At 32.1% G+C, this 12,750-nt stretch overlaps 1 long non-coding RNA gene and 1 pseudogene across 2 annotated transcripts; both read left to right on the top strand.

The window, feature by feature from the left end:
- Positions 407-1,125, top strand: LOC104728768 (annotated as a pseudogene).
- LOC104725564 lies at positions 3,254-4,196 on the top strand. Of its 2 annotated transcripts, none has more exons than XR_002034106.1 (4): positions 3,254-3,280; positions 3,312-3,411; positions 3,525-3,640; positions 3,920-4,196. It is a non-coding gene; the product is annotated as a protein transport protein Sec61 subunit gamma-1 (long non-coding RNA). The 2 variants fall into 2 exon arrangements; XR_002034107.1 differs by lacking the exon at positions 3,254-3,280 and adding an exon at positions 3,717-3,824 and having other exon boundaries at positions 3,282-3,411.

Below are 12,750 nucleotides of genomic sequence, written 5' to 3'. Positions count from 1 at the left end.
AAAAAAAAAAAAAAAAAAAAAAAAAAAAAAAAAAAAAAAAAAAAAAAAAAAAAAAAAAAAATCACCTTATATATCTGGATACTGAACATACGTTCGATTGCCTACAGGAAACTTCTCAGCTTCGCTTCTTCCAACTAACCCACCTGTAAGAGATACACATATTAGTAAATATCATACAAAAAAAACTAAGATTAACAAAAGGTGAAGTTTTGATATTTGAGATTTACACATATTAGTAAATATCATACAGAAAAAAACTAAGATTAACAAAAGTGAATTTTTATATTTAAAAAAAATATTGGGCTGCTTTCGTAGCCCACTGAACTGATGAATTTCCCAACTATGCTTTACTCCTTTAAATACGAAACCCTAGTCTCCTAGACAGTGAGTGAACCCAAAAAAAACACTAAAAGTTAAAAGATAAGATGGAAAACAACGCGGACCATCACCAGCGGCCGTTGCTACCGCGGCCATCATTCTCAAACCCGCTGCTGTCGTCGTTTTACCCACGGCCGCTACCTTACCCATTACAGATACGGGATTTTTGTATTGAGCAGATTGGAAACGCCTCTAATACCCGAAACCATGAGCTTCCACCAGCGAGAATCAAGAAAATCATGAAGTCGGACCCCAACGTCAACATGGTCGCCGGGGAGGCTCCGATACTCTTGTCGAAGGCCTGTGAGATGCTAATTGTTGATCTCACGATGCGATCGTGGCTTAATACCGTGGAGGGGACAAAAAAAGATCAAGAGATCCGACATCTCCGTCGCAGTGACTCGTGGTTTGAGTTTTACCTTTCTTGTTGACATTGTTCCAAGAGACGAGTCCGTCAAGGTTGATGATCACCGTTTTGTGGACATTCTAATTCCCCGCAGTGAAGACCTGCCGCCGGGAATGGTGATCGGACATCCGGTGGTAGGTTGTAATGGTATGTATTTTATGCCGCCGCAGATGCAGGAGTTGCCGGCCGCGCCTGGTGATGGGGAGGAGGAGGAGGCGCCTGGTGACCTAGAGGAGGCGCCTGGTGACCTAGAGGAGGCGGCGGCTGGGGACCTAGAGGAGGCGACGCCTGATGACCTAGAGGAGGCGGCTGGGGAGGTTGGAGAAAGCAGCGGAAATTGAAAAGTTTTTGTTAGGGTTGTAATGCTTTTTGTGAGGATATATATGTCTCTCTGTCGAGTTATGTTTTTCTTTGTTGTTTATGTTTTGTATTTTTGATTGTTAATGTTATGTATTTTGCTGTTGTTAATGTTATCGTTGGTCTTTCATGTGAATATTGATGAAAACAATGTCGAAGACAAACGGATTTAGTTAAAAATCATACTCCTAAACGGATCTAGCAAAATATCATTTTGAAACCTAAATCTGATTTTCTTAAAGATTCACAGCATTTTTGGTTTTAAGAGATAATGCAGTTTTCTGAAGAAAATCAAAGGCCAAGTAGAACACATCTTATTCCCCTATTTTTTATTTCTCAAAATCAAAATGTCATCACTTAATAATCTGACTTTTAGAGTGTTTGATATATTATTTTGTCCGGTAAGCTAATTATGTTAAGTGATCATATAGTTTAACTTCACCCCTTGACTATAGTTGTTGATAAGATAAAGTATGAAACATGATTGGTTCTTAGAACAATTACGTATCCTAATAACCAATTAGGAGACAGATTTCAAAACCAAATGTGACCACTTAAAAAAAAATATAGATAGAAAAATATCTTAGAGTATTTACTTTTAAGAAGCAATAAATCTTTCTTCATATAAAAAGGGTCTACCAAATCTTACACTTGGTTTTATTTTATATTTCTCTTTAAATGACTACATTACATGGTATGTGAGTAACCGAAAAACATAAATAAAATTTCCTCAACATAATTACTCCAATTACTGTTTGGAGATTAAACAATTTTTTTTAAAAATTGTTCAAATTTCAAAGTATTTTTTTTATTAGTTTTTTTTTGTTAAACACTCAGTAGAAACGACGACTAAAACTAAGTGTGAAGTTTGTAACCACTTATGATTTTTGTTTTTCAAGTTATGGATTTTTGTAAATGTTATGATTTTTATTGTGAAAATAGAGAGAAAGATGTCAAGTTATTAGATATAGTTTAATCATGGTTCACGTCCAAAAATTATTTTCAAATTAAAGATTAAAATATTTAGACAAGACAATATATAGACCTATAAATTTATTATATTGTCAACAACATAATCCCCCGTTCCTATTAGTGGACTGATAGTAAGGATCATTGCTTGGATGACATGAACTGAATCTCACCATTTATATTATTAGTAATAATCAAGCAAAAAGAAGTTATTCTGAGTGGGTTCAATGGAAAATAGAAATGATATAGTTTTGAATGTTTAAAACATCTAGATTTTTAGAAATAAAAGAGCGTGCGAACTTTTTGTACGTCATATACCTACTTTTTAAAAAACATTTTTGGTTGTTTTGGTAGACAAAAAAAAGAGAATTGTCAAACTCAACGTCCCGTTTACAAGTGCAGAAATTGAAATCTTGATAAATATATAAATTATTTTATTGTTATTAGTTTATAAATTGTATATGTAGGTATTCAACATAATATTTTAAGAGATTTTTGAGTATTCTTAAAATCACATGTTATTCAATTGAGAATTTTTTTTAAAAAAAGAAAAATTGAAATGATTAAACTTTAAACTAATGTAAAATCATCTAAAACAGTTCACAATCTTTTGTTATTCCATTTATAATTTGTAAATCTGACATCAAATCCAGTGCTATTTAAAATATCAGAATTTTTCTATTAAAAAAACTATTGAAGCTGATTTTAGAAAATTTCCTTTACTTTTAAGTTGAAAATATGACTAACCAAATCACACTCCTAGATGGTATTTTGGAGGATTTCGAAAATATATATATATATATCAAAGGAAAAAGTATCAGTCATCAACAGAGAGGTAGTGGTAATCTCAATCACAGAAAAAAAAAAAATATATATATATATATATATATGCCAAAATCCTTGGTTCTTTGATTTCTGATGAAATCTTTCATTAATTATGAATTATATAATCCTCGGCCCATACATTTTTTAACAAGAAAACTACATAATGGATCTGGATGTGCGAGCAATGGATCTGGGCCTATATATTGATTACGAGCCCATTACAATGCTGATGTGGTAAACTGATCCTACGTGTCATCAACGCTCGCTTTGTGATTGGCCGTTGTGACGAAAGTAACCCAAACAAAATTAAGAGAGAGAAATTGTGAAGAGATTTTCAATTTTGAGATCGATCGATCATTCGAAAGGAAAATACGAAATCGCCATGGACGCCATTGATTCCGTCGTTGATCCTCTCAGAGACTTCGCTAAAGATAGCATTCGTCTCGTTAAGCGTTGTCACAAGCCAGATCGCAAAGGTAATCTAATTTATATATCTCCTTCGATTAGGTGGATCTCTTGTTCCGATTTGGCAAGATAGATGTGTTGTGTGTTGATTTGGTTTGATTTTTCTTTCGTTTCTGTTTGTTAGAATTCACGAAAGTGGCTGTTCGTACTGCGATTGGGTTTGTAGTGATGGGATTCGTTGGCTTCTTTGTGAAACTCATCTTTATTCCAATCAACAACATCATCGTCGGTGCTACTTAGGTAAACTAATCTTCGATTTTTTGTTTGTGAGTGATAATGATGATGATGATTTGTGCATTGATCATACTTGGTGTAGATGTCATTGTTTATGTAAGATGATATAAATTCAAGATCTTGAGTCTGAAGCATTCCAAGTTGCGGACGTGTATATGATGATTCTAGAATCCGATCATGTTAGAGATTTGTGCGTACCATAAGATTTGCTTACTTCTACTACATGATGTGCTTAGTACTTTGGGGAACTACTCTTCTAAGCCTTTGTTTGGTGTGTGTTTGCAGAAAGCAAAGGACACGAGTCTGGTTCTATGTTTTGAGGGAAGAAGATTAGAGGTTTTTCTTGATCCGAGAGAAGAAGGCACATGTCAGTTCTGTGTTTTGTGTAATCGGATTCCTTTTGTTTTAGTGTTCATTTTTGTTCATTTTATTTTTCTTTTGGGTTCACAATTGAGAAAAACAAAAAAAAAATTAGACTTGTTTTGAATGTAGAGCAAACTATTTTAGTAAGCTATGGTTGAGGACCTCAAGAGTCCAATGGCTCTGCCACTTGGCCCCTCTCTCTTTTGCTACCAAAGCTCTGCCTTGGTCTCCCCAAAGTTGGGTTAAAAAAAACAATGTGATAGTGGATTTGGTTGTTTTGAAAGTTTAACTATGCACATGAACATTGAACACAATGCAGATATTTAGAGCACAAAGCTACAAACATTGGATTCCCTTGGTTAGTCTATATTATAGATCACGATAGAGGGCGACATAGAATCTTAGATGTCTAAGTTCCCAACTGCAAAGAAAGAGTAGAGACCACCATAAACAGCTAGAGAACATTTTCCAGTTGAGACCATTTAGAGTCTAGTGTAGCAATTTACTTAATCCGTAACACCCCTTTAGTCTTTAGTTCACTGTAGACTCAGGGCTAGCTAGCTTGTGGTAATTATGCTATCGCGTATTATTTTCCAAACTTTTCCTCAATCTTTTACTTCATCATTGTAGACTCAGGGCTAGCTAACTTGTGGTTGCAGAGAAGATGTTAGTAATTTCCGGATCTGGTAGATCCACGGTGCGACTCGAAGACTAATGTTTCTTCCTTGCTTGATCCTTCCCTTGTGTAGTTACCGTTCATGTTCATCTCATCGTCTTGAAGCCGTCAGTTTTGTTTGGCTGTGTTTGCGTTACCCGCCCAGCTTTTGCCTTTCCTCTCACCCTTGGTCTACTCTCCCAGCCTTTGTTTCCCAAATGGTTCGTTCCCTTTCTAAGCATGGGCTTCGTTTTGATGGAAGATTTGCTAGTCTTCTAAGTTTGCAGTTGGCTCTTCTCATGTTTTGTTGCTCATTGTGGATGATAGCTATCTCGACAATTCTTTGTTCTCTTTAGAGTTCAGTTTATTCGAGAGATTAGGCTTCGCTCCTTGTCTCTGCTTTGCAGATCTGGATAGATCTGATCGCGTTTTGAAGTCTTCTACCTAGACGTAAAAGGACGCAGTGGTTGTCGACGTCGCATCCGGAAGTGTGTTCGTGTCTTCGCTTGCCGGATTATGAAGATTTAGGTTCTGGTTTCGAGAGATTGGCTCTCATAATGATAGGAGGAGATTTTTGTTATCTTCGGGTTGGCCGTGGGCACCCTTCATAAATCTGTTTTGCTTGTGCTTCAGAGAAGAGGTTTTCTTGCACCTTAAGACTAGTATTTTGTAAGGTTTAAGCCTAGTAGCCTATGCTTTTAGTTTACGGGTTCGTCCTCTTTCGTTTTAGGTTTGAGTTTTTCGGCTTTGTTTTAAGTATTTTTTTTTCTTGGATAAGATTTAGATTCCGGGGAATTCTCGTTTTCCGTCGGCTTAGACTCCGGGTACATTTATATCGTCCGCCGGTTTAAGTTTCCCTCTTTTAGGATTTGTATTTCACTTTGGTACCAAAACTAGTTCATCAATAAAATTTGAGATGATAAAAAAAAAAAGAATTCAGCGAGTAGATTTAAAGTAAAAGGATGTTTGAGCTTGTGGAAACTATGCTATCGCATATAACTTTCTATTTTCCCCCTAACTCTATGTGTTATAGGAATGTTCATTGTTCTTCTGAATCTTGAGGCTCATAGCATTTAAACTAAAGCATGATTTTGTGATAAGAAGACAAACACATAATATATTAAATGTTTGTAAAGTAAAAAAAAACAAATTTCCTTCATGCCTCTCTGATTTTATTACAAGGCCCATGAGTACGTTCTACATGTTTTTTTGTGTCGTTTTCCTTTTCAAACATTTGTTATGCAAGTTCAAATTTGAACAACAACACAAGTACACAAAACAATAACAAGAACATAAATAATTAGACTATATGTTATGTAGTATGTATTGTTTTCTTTGCAAACTTTATAACTCATCATAGTTTTTTCTTCTTTAAAAATATATGTTATAGTTGATCATATATTCGAATTGTGTCAATCAATTATCACGTTTAATAATGTATATTATCTTTGTAGAGACTGAGAATATTTTGTGGTATTATAGCTTTAAATTGAGCTTTTGAATGGGATTTCGTCTTTCAAAAAACTCTCTTTTTTCTTAGGAACACAAAAAATTCTATCTTATATTCATAAATATCATTTTAAATATCATTTACAGGTCATTATAAAGGAGGGAAAAAAAAAATTATGCCTAGGGATTCCAAAACTGTGAGTCACGGCCGCAGTGAGCTATTCACATCAGGTATGATCTCATACTCATATATAGACTCTCAACATATACATTGCGTGTGTTTGGGGAGCCCAAACTAACATATATTTTGGTACAAAATAAAATCACACACAACGAAACACATGAACGGTTTGCCTAAAGGAGGCCAAGCATTTTCCCCTAACATGCTTCTTCTTTTTTCTATATTATTAAGTTGGTCTCTTTTTGAAAAATGGTCTTTATTGGTAAATCTTGAACATGCAGCAATTCTCCCTTCAATTAATTTTATTGACTCCTTTTGGTGAAACTCCCCAAATTCATGATGAAGCATGTGGCCACTTAGCTTTGGAATCTCATCATGTCATCCTATAATTTCTCAGTTGCTCCAACATCTTCTCTCTTTATTTTCTTTTGTCATGGAACTTTTTCGTTTGTTTTTTTTGAGACTTTTTTTTAGCCGGTCCATGATTTTAACTCGACGACATAGAAGCCTCTATCTAGTTTAGCATCTCATTAAGTTAAAGAAAAATATCTAAGATCCAATATTTAATTGCTACAAGAAAACTATATGACGAGAAATCATGTCTAGGGGGTTTAGACAAGCTGATAAGCTGGTTGGCTTAGAATTGATGATTAATTGGAAGGAGTCTTATATATCCTCCTCGCTATAAAATAACAATAAAAAGTAATATATACCAATAAATCATTGGCATATATAATAAAATCTATTTAAATAAAAGATCGTTATTTCGTGCGCCGTTGGACATTGTTCATATGTGACTCGTCTTGCATTTCTTAACGGTGTTTAATGGAAGTGATCAAAAGAAACTTCTCTGCCATTTTGACCTCCTCTTTATATTCTCTCCCTCTCTATCTATGAATTTATAAATATTATACGATTTGCATTATTGTATCTCGAAACCAATGATTTAGAATCTCGTCAAATTGGTAGTTTGGTCTCCAAGTTAGCAAAGAGAGACTACACGTATCAAGAACCCACTCCACGTCAAAGTTTATATTGGACTTCAACAAATATTTAAAGCATGAAGCAATTGATTCAGTATAGTTAGTTGTGGTTTTGAGTTGAAAAACTCAAAAAAAAAATCACTTGAAGAGATTACACTAAAACTATGAATATAGATTTGTTTATGCCATTTAGAGAATTCTTATCATTGTTTATTTGTATTTAAGTTGCATTTACGTTTCTGAGGTGCTCTAAACATATGAAAACAAAAAGAAACAAACACAATAATAATTATACAAACTTGCGGCCAAAATAATAACTCAAAATGCCATTTATTGAACCAAATCTTTTGTTTTTGCCATTTGTCTCAATGATTTTCAGTTTTGCCATTTTTAAATATGAAATATTTCAGAGTTCTTTTTTCATAAAACACATATTTCATAACAAAAACTATACCCTAAGAAAAAGTACTGAAACCTAATAAACCCAAACATTATATGTAAATTTATGTTCTTAGATATAAAAAAGTAGCATTTTTGCAAGTTTTTTGGACAAATGGCAAAACCTATAAACACCCCTCAAATAATCTATCTAGTAATTAACTCATATATATATATGTCTCATACTAATTCAAATATGTAAGTCCCGACATTTTGAGGTATGGTTCGACTCTAATTCAATTACATTATTGTGGGCGCTGATCTACCAAACTCCTGAAAGATTTTTCACTATTAAAAATAAATAAAGATATATGTGTCGTTTCAAGAACTTAAGTTTGCTTGTGTACATGGCGAATGTCTCCAAATAGCGTCATGATTATAAATAACAATATATAATACCTAAAATACCTATACTTTCAAAACTTGGGAGTTAAAATAACACATGTTGGTCTGTGACAGACGTACAAAATACAAAGCGATGCCATGACATTATTGTTATGTTATGATTTGAACTCCAAGAAAATAAAATGGAACTGTTATGTTATGATCGTCACGTTTTGGTTGAACTGCGTTGCATTTAAAACTATTACATTCCTTTCTACTTTAATTATTATTGTTTATATAAATAAAGTTAATATGTAATGTTCGTCTATCTACGTAATGCTTAGATATTTTATATCGACAGATCGATAGACACTCATATTGACGCTTGGTGGTGACCCGGAGACAGGAGAAAACTGTGTGCGGAATCATGTGTATACCTTAGGAGTGTATAATTGAAATTATGCAAACGTCAATCACAAATTATCCTAGTTAATTCAAGTTACGTATTTTTTTGTTTTTCCGTCAAGTTACGTATTGTTGTTTCTAATCAGAAAATTTTGAATTTTTGTTCCATGCACACGAGATTTAGAAATGAACAATTAATATTTTGTAACATCAAAATTTTTCAAAATTTTAAAGAGCTTTACACTTATAAAGATCGCTTTGCTAATTTTTTTATTAGTTTTGTATCCTAGGAAAGCAGTAATACTTCTGTTAGCTAGTACAAAACATTATCAGCCATATGTGATAAACATTATCACAGCTACAACATAACTATTCACATTTTCTTAGTTTGGTTTTCATCAAAAATTTTATGAATACTTCTTGTTCTCCTACAACAGCGGTGACTCATCCATACTATATATGTCTTCATTTACAAAGATAATATTGATATTAAAATTAAAACCATGTTTAAAGGACGTCGTATATTCTAGGTTTGGAAGTATTTAGAAGCATGACTAGCTAGTATTCTATGTGTCAAACGTATGTACGTGCTTGACATCATCTCGGAATGTTGTTTGCTTGGAGGAGCTGATTTTCCTACTAAACAAAATGTAACTATGGGTTTCGCACATAGAGACAAGTGATAATTTTACTAGGTGCACGGTGACGTATCATCATTGGTAGGCTATTCGCTATCTCTAAGGATGAGGGAAAAGACTCTTGCTAAGTTCGACATTCGATCTTTTGGTCCGCTTTATGATATTTGGACTAAGCCGCTTGTCTTTTAACACGTCAGTTTTGTCTTCCTACATTATATCATGCTATACTAACTTGCTTAGTGACTATCTTACATGTCATGATAAACAAAGAATCAAAATCACTAATTCCCTATATCTCATTCTTATACTGAACTTCAATAGATGGCCATGGCTGCTACATAAAGTGAACTCAAGTTGGCTAAATTAAGGCATAGCTTGAAATTAGCTTGGTTCAGATTGAGTTATAGTGTTTTTTCATTACGAAAATAAAATTTTATTTAGCTTGGCTCAGTAAAACAGACAAAAAATTTTACGCGCGAGGATGTTAAAGAAATGTATGCTGACCAGACAAAATAAGAAATAAATACAAGGATAAGTACGGTACGTAAATAGTTAAAAGTGATATAAAGAATTCTGAAAGAATATAAATAACTGTTTAGTCATTTTCTTAAAGAATTAAGCGTATGTTGATACGCGAACTAAACTGAAGTAGATCCCACATTGATTAAATTAATTATGTTCATTGCAATTCTTGCAAGCAAACCTTATTCTATGTATAATTTTAATTGATTCTGCTAAAAAATAAAGTTAAAGAGTTTGAACTAAAGATGATGATGGGCATGCAAATGGTACAGTTGTGGGAACAAAATGCGACACTCATTATCAACCAAACTCGTCGACCCCCCCAAAATAAATAAAGAGGAGTTATATTCATCTTTTTTTATTTCTCAAAAATAAATCATTTTAATTATTTATTTATTTTGTTTTGTTATTGTATTTAAGTTTTAGTTTTGGGTTTGTCTGGTTTCTGGTGGTGGTGAAAACTGAAAAGGACGAGTGTTCCACCAACTCCAATCTTCATCCTTCGAAATCTTATCCACATGCAATCCATAAACCTGCTCTTTCCTTCTATTTTCATATCAATCAATAAGATATATATCTTTTTTTTTATTCTTTGTCAAATAGATATCTTCTTTATGATTCTTAATTATTATTATTATTCCTATTACTGAAGTTAGAACATGAATATATTGTAATCGTTTGTTGTGTTATCAATGGCCCTACAAAATTTTTAAAGTATCTTACTTAGATGATTGGTAACTTGTATTGCAAAACTCTTTTTCCCCCTTCTTGTCTCTCAACTTGGACTATGCGTGTTCTTATTGGGGATGCATGCTTGGTGCATCTAGATAAGGATGATGTTCCAATAAATACACACCAAACAAATTATATCTAAATTTTGACATTTATCGATATTATTAGTAAATGTTTGTTCCGGACTTAGAAATAAACACAACCAAAAAAGTGTAATGGTTATTTTTCTTCTTCCTAAGTGTATTAAAATCGTGATATATTTGAGAGTCAAAATCAATTTATATAATTAAGGTTTAGCTAATATGCTATATTTAGCTTTTCTAAACTTGATGTCCTAATCCATCGAATTAAGTAAGCAACCGACTATTTGCACCTTTTAATTCTGACTAAAGATATGTTGATCAAGAAAAAACAAAACTTTGACTAATCTATTATTCACAGGTTTTAAGATATTTCTATTATATTTCCATATTCTTATCTGAAGAGATAACCTTATACAAGTGAAAGGTTATATTGTTTTTCTTAGTCTACACCCATATGTAATGATTAGGGTGCAAGTTCACTCCAAAAAAATATCAAAGGAAAACGTGTTTAGTAACTTTGCTTACAATTAAACGATGGCCAACTATATGTGTTCATATGTGACGGCCACATGATTTTGTGTGTGTCTTCCGTACTAATGTGTCCCTCTTCTTCACCTTTGCTTATTGATATGTCTTTCCAAAGCCATGTAAGATTTTGACCAAAGTCAATCACAATTCACATGTAACACTCTAACTTTTTTTTCTAGTAAACCGTTATTTGAGAAAATGGTCGCATCCACACTGATCATCGTTTAAGGTTCTTGATCGTGGTTGCATAACGGTTAATGATAGTTTCTTGATCGTGGCTTTGCGATTTGATAGTGTGATAAGATGAACTTAATCGTGGTTGTTTAATTGTTATATTAGCTTGTTATTAAATTCTATTTATATATCTATTCTTTGTAAATTCTTTAAAATGCATCTTTCAACGAACTAGCAATAGTGGTCTTTAACTTCTTCTTCTTCTTTTTTGTAATTTTCTTCAATTTTTATACTATGCTAACATAAAATTACATATTACACTTTCACAGGAATTATATATTAGTATCTTGTTCATCTCGTAGTTGCTGGTTCAATGATAAGTTAACGATTAGAGACTCAAGATTTTAAACGTACAATTATCAACCAGCGATCTTGCACTAGAGCTACAACTACAAGTCTACAACCCATAACTATGAAACAAATAAATTGATCGCTAAACCTATTTATTATCATTATTAAAAAAAATGAACTAGTTTTACTCTAAAAGTAAATAAAAAACTGAAAAATATATCAATAAACATTCAAAAGAAATAATAAAGAAAATATATATATAAAATAAATATTCAAATATAGAGTATTGTTTTATATGAAAAATGAAAAACGAGTTGCCTTCCAAATCAAAAGTTATTTTAAAAAATTCAAACCTGTAGTTTATGTTAATCTCTTTAATTAGAATCTGTTTTTAAATATTAATAGTTAATAATATTTAAAATGTTTAGTAAATATAAAGTTATCATTTTTAAAAAGAAAAAAGAAAAAGTTCAATTTTCTACAACATTTTGTAGGGATAAGATGTTATTAAAAGAATTTTATAGTTCAATATACTTTTACTAATATCCTTTTAGCAAACAAATTGTTAAATTATCATTTTTCACATTTTTTTATCGTATTTATTTATTGTAATACGTTTGTCATTATTCTATTAATTGTTAGTCAATGTATCAAAATTTATCTTAATCACCATGATTATTGGCTATAATATCTCTGCTTTAAAACTTAAACGATGGTGAAAATCTATTTGGTCATTTGATTGGCAATTTGTTGCAAATCTTAGTTTGCCAACGTTATGTTTTTTTTTTTTTTGGTCAAATGCCAACGTTATGTTTTAGTTTTCGAATTTTATATACAAAATATATATGGTAGTTTCGTAACGTGTGTTACCGGTTAAAAGAGCTAAATTTTTTAGCCTTGGAGCCTCTCTTGTCTTATTGTTTACCTGTTAAAGTAACTGACGCTAAAAAAATACATTTCCCACTTATTTTAGTTATTTATATACATATATGATATATCATTGCAAAAAAAAAAAAAGGTATATATATTGATTTTTGATATATAGACTTCTGCCGTTAAACTATACATTATGTTCAAAAATTGAAATCAAATAAAAGCGAATTCAACAAAATATATTGCAAGATCTATTAATGTTATTAGTCTTAAGGTAAAAATACATAGTTACTTTGTTACCCCTTTTGAGGCCATTGACCATAATAAATTTTCACTGATTTGTATTATAAAAAAAGGGAAGGAGAAAGAAAGAGCCACGAGAGCCTTTATATTTTATTAAAAAAAAAAAAAAGCCAA

This window comes from Camelina sativa, chromosome 11 (assembly GCF_000633955.1).
Source record: "Camelina sativa cultivar DH55 chromosome 11, Cs, whole genome shotgun sequence".
Lineage (NCBI taxonomy): Eukaryota > Viridiplantae > Streptophyta > Magnoliopsida > Brassicales > Brassicaceae > Camelina > Camelina sativa.
This window is presented reverse-complemented; position numbering and strand designations above follow the sequence as displayed.